Source organism: Hemibagrus wyckioides, linkage group LG15 (assembly GCF_019097595.1).
Source record: "Hemibagrus wyckioides isolate EC202008001 linkage group LG15, SWU_Hwy_1.0, whole genome shotgun sequence".
Classification (NCBI taxonomy): domain Eukaryota; kingdom Metazoa; phylum Chordata; class Actinopteri; order Siluriformes; family Bagridae; genus Hemibagrus; species Hemibagrus wyckioides.
In genome coordinates, this window is record NC_080724.1 from 24076792 (window position 1) to 24094291 (window position 17500).

General features: G+C 38.9%; 1 protein-coding gene across 2 annotated transcripts in view; it reads left to right on the forward strand.

The window, feature by feature from the left end:
* Positions 1-5645: 5645 nt before the first annotated feature.
* hdac7a (histone deacetylase 7a) overlaps positions 5646-17500 on the forward strand; it is an 86525-nt gene continuing 74670 nt past the window's right edge. For both annotated transcript variants that reach the window (XM_058409483.1, XM_058409485.1), the window contains exon 1: positions 5646-5924. The gene's annotated coding sequence lies outside the window, so the exon portion shown is untranslated. The remainder of the gene's footprint in view (positions 5925-17500) is intronic.

Genomic DNA, 17500 nt, shown 5'->3' on the forward strand with positions numbered 1-17500 from the left:
AGAGAGGCAAAGCGTGCACACTCCCAGAGAATCCACGGCCACTCCCAGAGCAGCGGCGACACTCGGCGCATGTGGCAAGGCATCCAGTCCATCACCAACTACAGAAACAACTACGGAAAGCTGCTGGACCAGACAACATTCCTGGCAGAGTGCTCAGGGAATGTTCAGAACAACTAGCGGATGTCTTCACAGACATCTTCAACATCTCCCTGGGCAGCACCGTCATCTCAAAGTGCCTAAAGTCCACCACCATCATCCCAGTGCCGAAGAAGTCTCCAGTGTCCTGTCTCAATGACTACCGCCCCGTTGCACTCACACCTATCATTATGAAGTGCTTTGAGAGGCTCGTCAAGAGGCACATCAAGAACCTGCTGCCACCTTCACTAGACCTCAAGCAGTTTGCGTATCGTCAAAATCGCTCCACAGATGATGCCATCAGCACAACCCTCCATCTGGCCCTCACACACCTGGACAATAAAGACACTTACCTATGAATGCTGTTCATAGACTTCAGTTCAGCATTCAACACGATCATTCCTCAGCACCTGATTGAGAAGCTGAGTCTGCTGGGCATCAACACCTCCCTCTGCAACTGGATCCTGGATTTCCTGACTGGGAGACCTCAGTCAGTCCGGATCGGGAGCAGTATCTCCAGCACCACCACACTGAACACTGGAGCTCCTCAGGGCTGTGTGCTCAGTCCACTGCTGGTCACTCTGCTGACTCACGACTGTGCAGCAATGAACAGCTCCAACCACATCATCAAGTTATCAGATGACACGACCGTGGTGGGTCTCATCAGCAAGAACGACGAGTCAGCATACAGAGAGGAGGTGCAACATCTAACAGCCTGGTGTAAAGTCAATAACCTGTCTCTGAACATGGAGAAAATGAAAGAGATTGTTGTTGACTTCAGGAGAGCACAGAGTGACCATTCTCCGCTGAACACTGATCATGGAGATCATCAAGAGCACCAATTCCTTGGTGTTCACCTGGCAGAGGACCTCACCTGGTCACTAAACATCAGCTCCATTACCAGGAAAGCCCAGCAGCACCTCTACTTCCTGAGGAGGCTGAGGAAAGCCCTCACACCCCTCACACACACTCTTACACACCCCACACACCCCTCACACACACTCTTACACACCCCTCACACACACTCTTACACACCCCACACACCCCTCACACACACTCTTACACACCCCACACACCCCTCACACACACTCTTACACACCCCTCACACACACTCTTACACACCCCACACACCCCTCACACACACTCTTACACACCCCACACACCCCTCACACACACTCTTACACACCCCTCACACACACTCTTACACACCCCACACACCCCTCACACACACTCTTACACACCCCACACACCCCTCACACACACTCTTACACACCCCACACACCCCTCACACACACTCTTACACACCCCTCACACACACTCTTACACACCCCACACACCCCTCACACACACTCTTACACACCCCTCACACACACTCTTACACACCCCACACACCCCTCACACACCCCACACACCCCTCACACACACTCTTACACACCCCACACACACACTCTTACACACCCCACACACTCTTCACCCTTCTGCCATCCGGAAAGAGGTACCAAAGCATTCGGGCCTCACAACCAGACTGTTGAATAGCTTCTTCTCTCAGGCAATCATGTATCTCAATAGAGAACTGAACTGAGCTAGACACAGACACACACACACACACACACACACACGCACACACACACACACACACACACACACACAAAAACTATCCTGTTTGCACACATGTCTCTTTACATTACACTTCACACTTTATAATGATCCTGTTTACATGTTAACTTTAATATCTGCTCTCAGTGTCTACACTGTTCTTTCACACAGAGTCGGTCTACATGTTGTTTATCTGCACTGTCCTGTCTCGTCATCCTGTACACTTCTGTTGTATGTCTGGTTTATTTATTGCACCTTAAGTATAGTTTAGTTTTATCTCTATGTTATAGAGTTTCACTTCACTGTGGACTGCATCTGATATATATGGTTGACAATAAAGCTTCTTTGACTTTTGATTAGAGTTGACTGTGATAGGGTCAGTCAGTAAAAATAATGTTACAGAAAAGTTATCAGGGTTTAACTCGAGGCACTTGTTGGAATTCTCTGTGTTAGTGATGCTGCAAAAACGTATGTGATGTGTCCATCAGAAAGAGGTTCAGCAAGTGAAAGCAGTCTGTGGGGTCAGAAAAGGTCAGCATCAATCAGCTTTTTTAACAGGTGTAACTGCTAATGAGTATAGGTGTATCTCAGGTATCTCCATGCTGTCCTTAGAAGCAGCCACTCCAAGTAGAGGTAGACAGCATCCAGACATCCCAGTTCACCAAACACTCCATGACCATGAACCGTGACTACACAAATGTGTCTTCAGCCTGGACTTAAACACTGAGACTGTGTCTGAATCCCCAACACTAATCTGAAGGCTGTTCCATAACTGTGGGGCTTTGTAAGAAAAAGCTCTGACCCCTGCTGTGGCCTTTACTACTTGAACTAAAAAAAAAGATGCAGATGTTACTGCAACACAAGAACATTCAGTGTTTTATAGATTATTATTAGAACTTAATAATAAATGCAAAACATGATGTACTGCTGGACAATATGAAACAGAAAGACCATCCAGAATTCCTCTGTATTCAGAAAGCTTCCTTCTAGCTATATACTAATCAAGAGTTAGGCAGGAGGAAGTTAGTGACCATCCAATGTCTAATGTCCTTTACACATTCTTCTATCTTAATAAGCTGGTGTCTCTCATCTGATTTAGCTGAGACATATAGCTGTGTGTCGTCGGCATAACAGTGGAAGCTAATACCATGTTTATGAATAATTGCACCAAGGGGTAACATATATAGGGAGAAAAGCAGTGGGCCTAAGAGAGAACCTTGTGGAACACTGAACATAACTGTGGTACACATAGAGGAGTGACCATCTAGATCTACAAACTGATAACGGTCAGTCAAATAATACCTGAGCCAGGAGAGGGCTGTTCCTTTAACACCAACATGTTCTAGCCTATCAAATAGAACAGTGTGGTCAGTGGAGTGGTCAATGGTGTCAAAAGCTGCACTAAGATCAAGTAGAATAGAATAGAATAGAAGTTTATTGTCATTTATTTATTTTATTGTCATTTATTTATAAGTTTATTGTACCATTTGCATGTACAACGAAATTTAAAAGTGCCAACCAGTCAAAGTGCAGCAGTCATACATACATTCAAACAATTTAAAAAAAAGTACTAATTAGTATATAAAAAAATAAATAAATAAGATAAAAAAATAAATAAATAGGTACGGAAAATTGTACACAGTAACACCAGTAAGGAGACACAACCCTGATCAGAAGCCAGTAACAGGTCATTGACCACTTTAACCAGTGCTGTCTCTGTGCTATGATGAGGTCTAAATCCTAAATATGATACATTTTATAAATGTTATTTCTATGTAGGTCTGAACATAACTGCTGCGCTACAGCCTTCTCTAGGATCTTGGAGATAAAGGGCAGGTTAGATATTGACCTATAATTGAACAGTTTCTCTCTAATTATTTTTCATTATGTAGAATGTAGTGTAGTAAAACATTGATGCTAAGTATTCGGTCACCTGATGAAATTCTCTGGGGTCAGATGGTCATCCAATCCTGGTTGCTAAATCTGGGAGTTTATTGAACCTCTCTACAGTCACAGATGTGAATGTATGCTGGTACATGTGATGGCAGGATAGCCATCATGACTAAGACACATTTTAAGTGAGATGAAATAACAATCTGAGATCGTTTCAAACCGTGGAATCTGGGGTCACTGAGTGACACAGAGAGTTATTTTTTTCTCCACTGGCCTCGTGGTTGCTCTCAGTGATTCTTTAAGAGGAGGAAATGAAATTACGCTGGTCAGATCAGCCACATCGTGTGGGTAATAAAGCCACCTTTCTGTAGAGGAGTGATGGAGCAGGAGGGGGGGAGAGGGAGGGGGTAGATGGGGGGAGAGGGAGTAGGGGGAGAGGACGTGGAGAGAGAGAGAGAGAGAGAGAGAGAGAGGGAGATAGATAGAGAGAGGGAGAGGGAGGGAGAGGGAGTGGGGGGAGAGGAAAGAAAGAGAGATGGAGAGAGAGAGATAGAGAGAGTGAGGGAGATAGAGAGAGAGAGAGAGAGAGAGAGAGAGAGGAAGGGAGAGGAAGGGAGAGAGAGGGAGGGAGAGAGAGGGAGATAGAGATAGAGAGAGAGAGAGAGAGAGAGAGAGAGGAAGGGAGAGGAAGGGAGAGAGAGGGAGGGAGAGAGAGGGAGATAGAGAGAGAGAGAGAGGGAGGGAGAGAGAGGGAGATAGAGAGAGAGAGAGAGAGAGAGAGAGAGAGAGGAAGGGAGAGAGAGAGAGAGAGAGAGAGAGAGAGAGAGAGAGAGAGAGGAAGAGAAAGAGAGAGAGAGACAGGAGAGAGAGAGAGGAGAGAGAAATAGAGGGAGGGAGAGAGAGGGGGGGAGAGAGAGAGAGGGAGAGAGAGAGAGAGAGAGGGAGGGAGAGAGAGGGAGAGAGAGAGAGAGAGAGAGAGAGAGAGAGAGAGAGAGAGGGAGGGAGAGAGAGAGAGAGAGAGAGAGAGAGGGAGGGAGAGGGAGAGGAACAGTAATATTTGTTTTTTTTGTTTGTTTTTATTAGGTGTCAGAATTAGTTTTCAGCTGATTTAAACTCTACTCTGAGTTCAGGATTGAGAATCGTGTGTGGAGGTTAGAGGTCAGTGTATCATAATCATTAAGTTTTCAGAATCACATCACATGAGTAACCATCACAGGGTGGGGGGGGCGGTTGAGTGACCTATGAGGGAAGGAGCTAGTAAAGATGTGAGGTTTATGAATGTAGGAAGAGTAAAGGATGACATGAGACTGAAGAGCAGATGTTACTTTACCTGAGAGATTGTGATGTTTCTGAATCATTCATCATTTCATTCAGCTTTCATTTAATTAATGGAGCGTTTTAATCATCTTTACTTCTGTAAATAAAAAGTTCTCGACTCATCAGGAGTGTGTGAGCTCAAATCCTGAGAACTGTGTCTTCTCACACCAAGTAAAAAATAATTTAAAGGAAATTTCATTTCTGATTGATTTCTTGTACTGACACACAAGAGAACATGTTTTTATCTATTAAACATTTCTTTAAAAAATAAATATAAACTTTTTACTGCTGAATTATCTTAAACTTTAAAATGTCTAAAAACAAAGAAACATTCACACAACAACACACTAAACCTTAACCTGTGTGTGTGTGTGTGTGTGTGTGTGTGCTGCTTTTAAACACTAATCATTGATGATGTAAAAGAACTTGCTTCACACAGAATCAGTAGTCTGTGGTTCTGTGGTTCTGCCTCAGTTCTGAATGGGTTCTACTTTGGTTCTGCTGTTTCCAGGTGTTTAGAACCTTGTTTTTTTCTATTCCACTCTTTCTTCATTAATGTCTGGGGTTTTGTGTGTTACACTGAAACACAGTTTCCTGCCATTGTGTGTGTCGCAGACGCAGACGGCCCCTGGCCTTCTTACAGAGGGTCCCTCCCACCTCCAACCCCTCACACACACACACACACACACACACACACACACACACACAGGGCTCATTTCTTCCTCCACTCACTCAGACTTTGAGGGATTGTAAAAGTCGCTGAGACAGAGAGAGAGAGAGAGAGAGAGAGAGCTCAGTTGATTTTCTCGTTCACTTTCTGTTCTATTTGTCTTTGCTGAACGGTGTGTCGGTGTGTCACTGTCTGTCTCTCTCTCTGGCTCTGTCTATCCTGGATGCTGTCTGTGTCTCTGGGATCAGGATGTGGAACATGAACACTTCTGTAAAGTTCTCAACTTTGTGGAAGGACACAGAACTCTGAGCTGGTGAGTGACGCGTCAATGTTCTCCTGCTTGCATGTTTGGGTATACTAAACAGACAGATAGACAGACAGACAGGCAGACAAGCAGACAGACAGACAGATGGACAGACAGACAGGGAACTTGCAGCATGTGCACTCTTTTTTTCTCTTGTTTGCTAAATGAGTGAATTTGAGCTTCTGTTTTCTGGGAAACTTCAGAAATATCACTATTCCACAAGGCTCTCTCTCTCTCTCTCTTTCTCTCTCTCTCTCTCTCTCTCTCCCACTGCGCTCCGATTACCGGCTTCCTCCTGTTGTTTTGAGGGTGCAGGTTCTTTCTCCCACGCTCTCTCTCTCTCTTTCTCTCTCTCTCATGCTCATGGAGGGGAAGGAAAAAGCCGATAAGAGTTCATTTGAACAGGGAGAGGCTCGTGTGTGTGTGTGTGTGTGTGTGTGCACTAAGAAGTGGGGACACGTTTTGTGTCTTTTCTCAACATGTTGTGTTGTTTTTGGATCTCTCTCTCTCTCTCTCTGTCTCTCTCTCACTCTGTCTGTCTCTCACTCTGGGTGGAGGAAGTGAAGGAGGGAGAGATGAAAATTGGGAACAGACCCTCAGTGAGTCAGAGCTCAGAGTCCAAAAACCAACAGACATGAACAAGAGAGAGAAAATTCTTGCTACAGAATTTACATTTCAGTGGAACAGGAAAAAGTGTGTGTGTGTGTGTGTGTGTGTGTGCATGTTCTCACTCAGGGGAGAATGTCAGTGTAGTTATTAGTGTTTATAAACTTTAAACAGTTTAATGGTTTCAGAGTAAAGAGAGAAACCTCTCCATTGAAACACACTACTGGAATGTTGAAGCTGATGATGTCATAAAGAGCGTTAGAAGAGCTAACCAATCAGGAGCTAGGGTTCATCACCCACTCACTCCTCTGTATTTTTTGAATGAAGGAAATGAATAAACAAACAGTGTTAAATCTAAACAAAAATAAAAAAGTATACTGAAGAGGTTCAGGGAGTGTTAGAGTTGTGTTACGGTTAAAGGCACGTCCTTTTGTTTTTTAAGACTCCTGTTCTGTTCCTGTGCTGCTCTCCTGCTTGGAATTTCTACTTGGAAAGGGTTAGGGTTCTGAGTTTCAGGGTGAAAATCACATGACACTTCAATCAGATTTTAATCCACTTTCTGTAAAATTTTCTTTTTATAAAACTGAAATTCACTCTAATTTTCAGCTGCATCAACAGTGCATTCCCATGTGTGTTTAGCGTGTGTTTAGCATATGTATAGCATGTATTTAGCATGTGTTTAGCACTAGTTTAGTGTGAGTTTAGTGTGTGTTTAGTGTGTGTTTAACATGAGTTTAGCAAGTGTTTAGCATGTATTTAGCTTGTGTTTGGCTTGAGTTTAGTGTGTATTTAGCATGTGTTTAGCGTGTGCTAGGACTCAGATGCAGATCAGGTCATTTCTTGTCATTTCATTTCACTCTGTTTTCACTCCTTCATGTGTAAGGACCAGTGCTCCGGTACCACAAAGCGCACAGAGAACCCAGATTTAGGATCAGACCCGGGAGAACCTGTTGTATTATAGTGGAAGTTTAAGCTGCAGTTTTTCCTCATCCTGATGTTTGCTATCTGCAGTTCTCCTTCTCTTTTATCAGGTGAAGGTTTCTGCTGTCATTACCTCTGCATCTTCAGATCAGTACTTTAGTCTTCAGTAGATGGAGAGATTTCTGTGTCTGAAATTTAAAAAAAAAAAAAAAAAAAAAACAGAGGGAAAAAGTTCTCAAAGATATCTGTAGACGTGTACACAGACACAGAGTGAGCGGAAAGTGTGTGCTGACTGATGATGTCATCACTGGCTATGATGCGAGTGGGTGTCGTCCCCCAGCAGGACCCTAGGGTTATCTTCACCAGCACTCACTCACTCACTTTATCCTTTAAGACTTCTCCTCACCTCCTCCACGTGTTCCAGGAACTCTAGATGTTCACCAACCTGAGAAGCTCCGGGTTCGCACTTAGAATCTGATATAAACACAGACACATGAGGTCAGATCTCAGACCAGCACTAAACACGCAGCTCTCTAAACGATGTAGTAAACTTCATTTCATAAATGAAACACTAACATGTGGACTCCATACATGTTTGTATAACACACACACACACACACACACTCAGAGGAAATCTAAGGTCAGTGCTGAAGGATTCCGTCTCTCTGAAAGTGACCCGTAAATACTTACACTGCAGGAAGGTCAGGAGGTCAAGAGGCGTCAGAGGTCACCACCAGCCCTTGGCAAGACTTCCTGTTAGACAGAGATGAGTTTGTTCTCAGAGTAATGATGAGCTTCAGATGTTCTTCATTTAAAACACACACACTGATTCCTCACATCATCAGCTTTACTTCACAGATATATTTACTCCCTCATTATCTTAGATTCTGTTTTATTTATTTTATATTAGATTCTGTTTCCTGAGCTCCTGGAGCTGCTGCAGGAGGAACCTTCTACAGCAAGGGGACATTCACATGGTCAGGCACTGGTCAGGAGATTCAGCTGATTCACTGCTGATTAAAAACTGCAGCCAGAATTTATATTATTTATATATTTTACAATTTAATTAATTTATTTTTTAAACATAAATTTGTAAATTTTCTTATTTTATTTTCTGTTATTTAAAATGCTAATAATTATTAACTTCATTAAAATAAAAAAAAATATCAAAACTACATCACAAAAACATCCTACAGAAATATACACACACACACACACACCATGTAAAAGTGTAAATATATTGTGACTGATGTAAAGCTCAGTGTTTGATGGAAACGGAGTGTGTGTTATTGTATGTTGTTGTGTGTTATGTAGTGTGTTTAATACTGGAATCACTTTCTCACACACTTCACCTCTTCACACAGTCTGAGAATCTGACTACTACACACAATATACACACACACTGCTTTCACACACAATACACACAATATACAACACAGTGTGAGAGAGAGAGAGAGATATTTCTATGAAGATATAGAGAAAGTAGAGGAGGATGCAGTAACCCACAATGTTTCTGACTGGCTCTGGTTCCAGCAGATGGACTTTACTATGGTCAGTAAAGTGAAAAGTTTTTTTTCCTGAATCTATAATAAAACACTGAATTATAAAAAAAAATCATTCAAACTTCTAAGAACTGATCAGCTGATGATTTCTGTGATTGTCCTGTTCGTGAAGTCAGTATGTAGGAGTGTGTGTTTTCAGAGTGTGTTTATTCTGAGACGTGTGTGTGTGTGTATGTGTGTTAATATCTTTATTATTATACTCAGTTCAGATGTAGACAAATAAAACTGTATAATAAAGTACATGGGTGTCGCTAGGCCATTTCTACTCAGCCCCCCTAAAATTCTGCGATTCTCCATAAACTCTACACAAATCGGTGATCTCCTCAGTCCACTTTAAATTTCATATGAAAACAGCAGCAGACTTCGGCTCCTCCCCGTCTTTCAGCGCGTTCTTCAATCCACAAACCGCGAGGATCAGAGGACAAGTGTGAGTGTGTGTGAGTGTGTGTGAGTGTGTGTGAGTGTGTGTGTGTGTGAGTGTGTGTGTGTGTGAGTGTGTGTGAGTGTGTGTGAGTGTGTGTGAGTGTGTGTGTGTGTGTGTGTGTGTGAGTGTGTGTGAGTGTGTGTGAGTGTGTGTGTGTGTGAGTGTGTGTGAGTGTGTGTGTGTGTGTGTGTGTGTGTGAGTGTGTGTGAGTGTGTGTGAGTGTGTGTGTGTGTGTGTGTGTGTGTGTGTGAGTGTGTGTGTGTGTGAGTGTGTGTGAGTGTGTGTGTGTGTGTGTGTGAGTGTGTGTGTGTGTGTGTGTGTGAGTGTGTGTGAGTGTGTGTGTGTGTGTGTGTGAGTGTGTGTGAGTGTGTGTGTGTGTGTGTGTGTGTGAGTGTGTGTGAGTGTGTGTGTGTGTGAGTGTGTGTGAGTGTGTGTGAGTGTGTGTGTGTGTGTGTGTGTGTGAGTGTGTGTGAGTGTGTGTGTGTGTGAGTGTGTGTGAGTGTGTGTGTGTGTGAGTGTGTGTGTGTGTGTGTGTGTGTGTGTGTGAGTGTGTGTGTGTGTGTGTGTGAGTGTGTGTGTGTGTGTGTGTGTGTGTGTGAGTGTGTGTGAGTGTGTGTGTGTGTGTGTGTGAGTGTGTGTGTGTGTGTGTGTGAGTGTGTGTGAGTGTGTGTGTGAGTGTGTGTGTGTGTGTGTGTGTGTGTGTGTGTGTGTGTGTGTGTGTGTGTGTGTGTGTGTGTGTGTGTGTGTGTGTGTGTGTGTGTGTGTGAGTGTGTGTGTGTGTGTGTGTGAGTGTGTGTGTGTGAGTGTGTGTGAGTGTGTGTGAGTGTGTGTGTGTGTGTGTGTGAGTGTGTGTGTGTGTGTGTGTGTGTGAGTGTGTGTGAGTGTGTGTGTGTGTGTGTGTGAGTGTGTGTGTGTGTGTGTGTGTGTGAGTGTGTGTGAGTGTGTGTGTGTGTGATCAGGAAGACTCGTATTTGTCTTGTTCAGTACTCAAATTTTATACACATCTATGCAATACAGTGGAATGCTGCAATAAGTTCACCATCCTACCCTGTTAGTCACACCATTATTTTATTTTATTTTATTTTATTTATTTTTTATTTTTTACTATTATACCCTCATTGGGGGTGGACTCCCCTTAAATGAAATTCCTAGAATCACCCCTAAAGCAATAAAGTGAGTGAGGTGTAGAAACATGTGCAGTGAGTTCTATTTAATAAAGAGAATAAATAACAATAAAAGAAACCATAAGAATGGAAACTAAACGCCTTATAAATATTTAATTAAATGTAATAATTAAAATTTTAATAAATCTTACTCTCTTTTTAAAGGCTGAAGTTTACTGATAAAACGTAAAGTGAAGACAGTGTGATGAAGTGTTTTATACAGTTTATAACCAAGTTAATAACCAAGTTTATAACTGAGTATATAACTGAGTTTATAACAGAGTTTATAACAGAGTTTATAACTGAGTTTATAACTGAGTTTATAACAGAGTTTATAACTGAGTTTATAACAGAGTTTATAACTGAGTTTATAACTGAGTATATAACCGAGTTTATAACAGAGTTTATAACCGAGTTTATAACAGAGTTTATAACAGAGTTTATAACAGAGTTTATAACTGAGTATATAACTGAGTTTATAACAGAGTTTATAACTGAGTTTATAACAGAGTTTATAACCGAGTTTATAACAGAGTTTATAACAGAGTTTATAACCGAGTTTATAACCGAGTATATAACCGAGTTTATAACAGAGTTTATAACTGAGTTTATAACCGAGTTTATAACAGAGTTTATAACAGAGTTTATAACTGAGTTTATAACAGAGTTTATAACCGAGTTTATAACAGAGTTTATAACTGAGTTTATAACAGAGTTTATAACAGAGTTTATAACCGAGTTTATAAGAGTTTATAACCGAGTTTATAACCGAGTATATAACCGAGTTTATAACTGAGTATATAACTGAGTTTATAACAGAGTTTATAACTGAGTTTATAACTGAGTATATAACCGAGTTTATAACAGAGTTTATAACAGAGTTTATAACAGAGTTTATAACAGAGTTTATAACCGAGTTTATAACAGAGTTTATAACTGAGTATATAACTGAGTTTATAACAGAGTTTATAACAGAGTTTATAACCGAGTTTATAACAGAGTTTATAACTGAGTATATAACTGAGTTTATAACTGAGTATATAACTGAGTTTATAACAGAGTTTATAACTGAGTTTATAACTGAGTATATAACCGAGTTTATAACAGAGTTTATAACTGAGTTTATAACTGAGTTTATAACAGAGTTTATAACCGAGTTTATAACAGAGTTTATAACTGAGTTTATAACTGAGTTTATAACTGAGTATATAACCGAGTTTATAACTGAGTATATAACCGAGTTTATAACAGAGTTTATAACCGAGTATATAACCGAGTTTATAACTGAGTATATAACCGAGTTTATAACCGAGTTTATAACCGAGTATATAACTGAGTTTATAACCGAGTTTATAACTGAGTTTATAACAGAGTTTATAACTGAGTTCACGAATACAATAAAGAATAACCAAGTCAGTATGAATTCTGTGTGTGTGTACAATACCAACAGGACAGTAAGAACAGGACTTTAGAAGGTGAAAATCACCCCTTTTGGTGATTAATCAGAGAGAAAAAACAGTGTGTGTATGTGTGTGTGTGTGTGTGTGTGTATGTATGGTGTGTGTGTGTGTGTATATGTGTGTTGCAGTAAACAATAACACTGACTTTGTTTACATGTAAAGACTTTCTGTATGAATTTACTCTGACAGTGTTTATCTGAACCTGGAACATGTCACTGTGTATAAAATCTGTGTTTATTTTTTCACCACATGTAATCTGATCCAAGGCTGTGTGCATGTAAGGGGCGGGGTTTAGTGCCAGTGTTACCATGACAACGAGGGGTGTATGATCCCAGTCCGTGTGTTCTGTTATTTCTTCACACTGTGTGTTTTTAATGAGTTTCTCTCTAAAACAACTTTATTCACTCTACCTTTAAAACCCTGTTTCTTCCTCCTGCTTAGAGGGGAGGGGCTTGTGTTAGGGGGTTATTGTGTAGGGAATGGGGGAGATTCGAAGGTGGCAGTTGGGGCAGGTTTGTTCCTGAGGGTGTTGAGTTTAAAACCCCTGGGACAGGACTCTATAAATAACTTGTGACTCGACTCAGAGTGAAAACATTTGTGTTTTCGACAGTGTGAGAGTGGACAGGAAGTGAGCGCCTCATGATTCACACCGCTGACATTTTCAGCAGCTGCAGGATTTTTCCAGCTGCAGGTCGAGAGAACATCATTACTCACCCTGAGAACACGCAGGGAACCACATTACCTTACACACTTCTGAAGAAAATCATCTACACTTAACTCCCATGCCAGTGTGTTCTACTGCTGCGTCCCAAATCGACTCCAGAACCACTAATCACCTCAGCTGTGTCTAGAACCACACCCTTCTCCCTAACCCCTACTTACTAATCCCTACCCCCTTCATGCTCTACACCTTGTGGAGACAGTTTTCCACTGCATTCTGGGAGATCAGGACACACTGGAGCACTCCCTAACCAGTGCACTGATTCCAAACAATCACTGATTACCCACAATGCACTGCACTTTGTACAGATGGCTCTTGGCTTCTAAAGTGAACAAGTGACTGAATTAATGAACATGTAGGAAATTAATGCTTCCCTGAATTAATGATCATTCCCTACAGTAGTGTGTGTGTGTGTGTGTGTGTGTCTCACCATCTCTTTCTTGTACCTGTTAATCTGTATCACCTTCTGTTATTCTGTCCATTTGGAATGTTGTGTCCACACTGGGGGTCAGTAACGAGTCCTTCAGATGAGCTGATATTTCTCTGCATGTCTGTCGCTACATTCCCATCAGCTGCATCTCAGTGGACTGTGTCACTCATATCACCTGCTTTACATTTTACTTTAATGAGCACTAGTATTACAGTCATGTTGGTGTAGATCTCTTTCCCTAGTGTCTGTTGTGAGTAGCGTCTGCTTTATTTAATTCAATTCACTGTAATTTTTATAGAGCTTTAAACAATTAACACTCTCTAAAAGCAGGTTTACAGGAGAGGAACCGAGATGAAACCTCATCTTCATCAGGGTGAAACCAGAGAGTGGGATTATAAATCATTATAAACACTGAGAGTGGGATTATAAATCATTATAAACACAGAGAGTGAGATTATAAATCATTATAAACACAGACAGTGAGATAATAAACCATCATAAACACTGAGAGTGGGATTATAAACCATCATAAACACTGAGAGTGGGATTATAAACCATTATAAACACTGAGAGTGGGATTATAAACCATCATAAACACTGAGAGTGGGATTATAAATCATTATAAACACAGAGAGTGAGATTATAAACCATTATAAACACAGAGAGTGAGATTATAAACCTTTATAAACACTGAGAGTGAGATTATAAACCTTTATAAACACTGAGAGTGGGATTATAAACCATCATAAACACTGAGAGTGGGATTATAAATCATTATAAACACTGAGAGTGGGATTATAAACCATCATAAACACTGAGAGTGGGATTATAAACCATCATAAACACTGAGAGTGGGATTATAAATCATTATAAACACTGAGAGTGGGATTATAAACCTTTATAAACACTGAGAGTGGGATTATAAACCATCATAAACACTGAGAGTGGGATTATAAATCATTAAAAACACTGAGAGTGAGATTATAAACCATCATAAACACTGAGAGTGGGATTATAAATCATTATAAACACTGAGAGTGGGATTATAAATCATTATAAACACTGAGAGTGGGATTATAAATCATTATAAACACTGAGAGTGGGATTATAAATCATTATAAACACTGAGAGTGGGATTATAAATCATTATAAAAACACTGAGAGTGGGATTATAAATCATTATAAACACTGAGAGTGGGATTATAAATCATTATAAACACAGAGAGTGAGATTATAAACCATTATAAACACAGAGAGTGAGATTATAAACCATTATAAACAATGAGAGTGGGATTATAAACCATTATAAACACCAGAGAGTGGGATTATAAATCATTATAAACACTGAGAGTGGGATTATAAATCATTATAAACACCAGAGAGTGGGATTATAAATCATTATAAACACCAGAGAGTGGGATTATAAATCATTATAAACACAGAGAATGGGATTATAAATCATTATAAACACTGAGAGTGGGATTATAAATCATTATAAACACGGAGAGTGAGATTATAAATCATTATAAACACTGAGAGTGGGATTATAAATCATTATAAACACAGAGAATGGGATTATAAATCATTATAAACACTGAGAGTGGGATTATAAATCATTATAAACACGGAGAGTGAGATTATAAATCATTATAAACACTGAGAGTGGGATTATAAATCATTATAAACACAGAGAGTGAGATTATAAATCATTATAAACACAGAGAGTGGGATTATAAACCATTATAAACACAGAGAGTGGGATTATAAATCATTATAAACACTGAGAGTGGGATTATAAATCATTATAAACACAGAGAGTGAGATTATAAATCATTATAAACACAGAGAGTGAGATTATAAACCATTATAAACACTGAGAGTGGGATTATAAACCATTATAAACACAGAGAGTGAGATTATAAACCATTATAAACACTGAGTGTGGGATTATAAACCATTATAAACACAGAGAGTGGGATTATAAATCATTATAAACACTGAGAGTGGGATTATAAATCATTATAAACACTGAGAGTGAGATTATAAACCATTATAAACACAGAGAGTGGGATTATAAATCATTATAAACACTGAGAGTGGGATTATAAATCATTATAAACACTGAGAGTGGGATTATAAATCATTATAAACACAGAGAGTGAGATTATAAATCATTATAAACACAGAGAGTGAGATTATAAACCTTTATAAACACTGAGAGTGGGATTATAAATCATTATAAACACTGAGAGTGGGATTATAAATCATTATAAACACTGAGAGTGGGATTATAAATCATTATAAACACCAGAGAGTGGGATTATAAATCATTATAAACACTGAGAGTGGGATTATAAATCATTATAAACACAGAGAGTGGGATTATAAATCATTATAAACACCAGAGAGTGGGATTATAAATCATTATAAACACTGAGAGTGGGATTATAAATCATTATAAACACTGAGAGTGGGATTATAAATCATTATAAACACAGAGAGTGAGATTATAAATCATTATAAACACAGAGAGTGAGATTATAAACCTTCATAAACACTGAGAGTGGGATTATAAATCATTATAAATACTGAGAGTGGGATTATAAATCATTATAAATACTGAGAGTGGGATTATAAATCATTATAAACACTGAGAGTGGGATTATAAATCATTATAAACACTGAGAGTGGGATTATAAATCATTATAAACACAGAGAGTGGGATTATAAATCATTATAAAAACACAGAGAGTGGGATTATAAATCATTATAAACACTGAGAGTGGGATTATAAATCATTATAAACACAGAGAGTGGGATTATAAATCATTATAAAAACACAGAGAGTGGGATTATAAATCATTATAAAAACACAGAGAGTGGGATTATAAATCATTATAAACACTGAGAGTGGGATTATAAATCATTATAAACACCAGAGAGTGGGATTATAAATCATTATAAACACAGAGAGTGGGATTATAAATCATTATAAACACCAGAGAGTGGGATTATAAATCATTATAAACACTGAGAGTGGGATTATAAATCATTACAAAACACCAGAGAGTGGGATTATAAATCATTATAAACACAGAGAGTGGGATTATAAATCATTATAAACACAGAGAGTGGGATTATAAATCATCATAAAAACACAGAGAGTGGGATTATAAATCATTATAAAAACACAGAGAGTGGGATTATAAATCATTAAAAACACAGAGAGTGGGATTATAAATCATTATAAACACTGAGAGTGGGATTATAAATCATTATAAACACTGAGAGTGGGATTATAAATCATTATAAACACTGAGAGTGGGATTATAAATCATTATAAACACCAGAGAGTGGGATTATAAATCATTATAAACACAGAGAGTGGGATTATAAATCATTATAAACACTGAGAGTGGGATTATAAATCATTATAAACACAGAGAGTGGGATTATAAATCATTATAAACACTGAGAGTGGGATTATAAATCATTATAAACACAGAGAGTGGGATTATAAATCATTATAAACACTGAGAGTGGGATTATAAATCATTATAAACACTGAGAGTGGGATTATAAATCATTATAAACACTGAGAGTGGGATTATAAATCATTATAAACACAGAGAGTGAGATTATAAATCATTATAAACACAGAGAGTGAGATTATAAACCATTATAAACACTGAGAGTGGGATTATAAATCATTATAAACACTGAGTGTGGGATTATAAACCATTATAAACACTGAGAGTGGGATTATAAATCATTATAAACACTGAGAGTGGGATTATAAATCATTATAAACACTGAGAGTGAGATTATAAACCATTATAAACACTGAGAGTGGGATTATAAACCATTATAAACACTGAGAGTGAGATTATAAATCATTATAAACACTGAGAGTGGGATTATAAATCATTATAAACACTGAGAGTGGGATTATAAATCATTATAAACACAGAGAGTGAGATTATAAATCATTATAAACACAGAGAGTGAGATTATAAACCATTATAAACACTGAGAGTGGGATTATAAACCATTATAACCACTGAGAGTGGGATTATAAACCATTATAAACACAGAGAGTGAGATTATAAACCATTATAAACACTGAGAGTGGGATTATAAACCATTATAAACACTGAGAGTGGGATTATAAATCATTATAAACACTGAGAGTGGGATTATAAATCATTATAAACACAGAGAGTGGGATTATAAATCATTATAAAAACACAGAGAGTGGGATTATAAATCATTATAAACACTGAGAGTGGGATTATAAA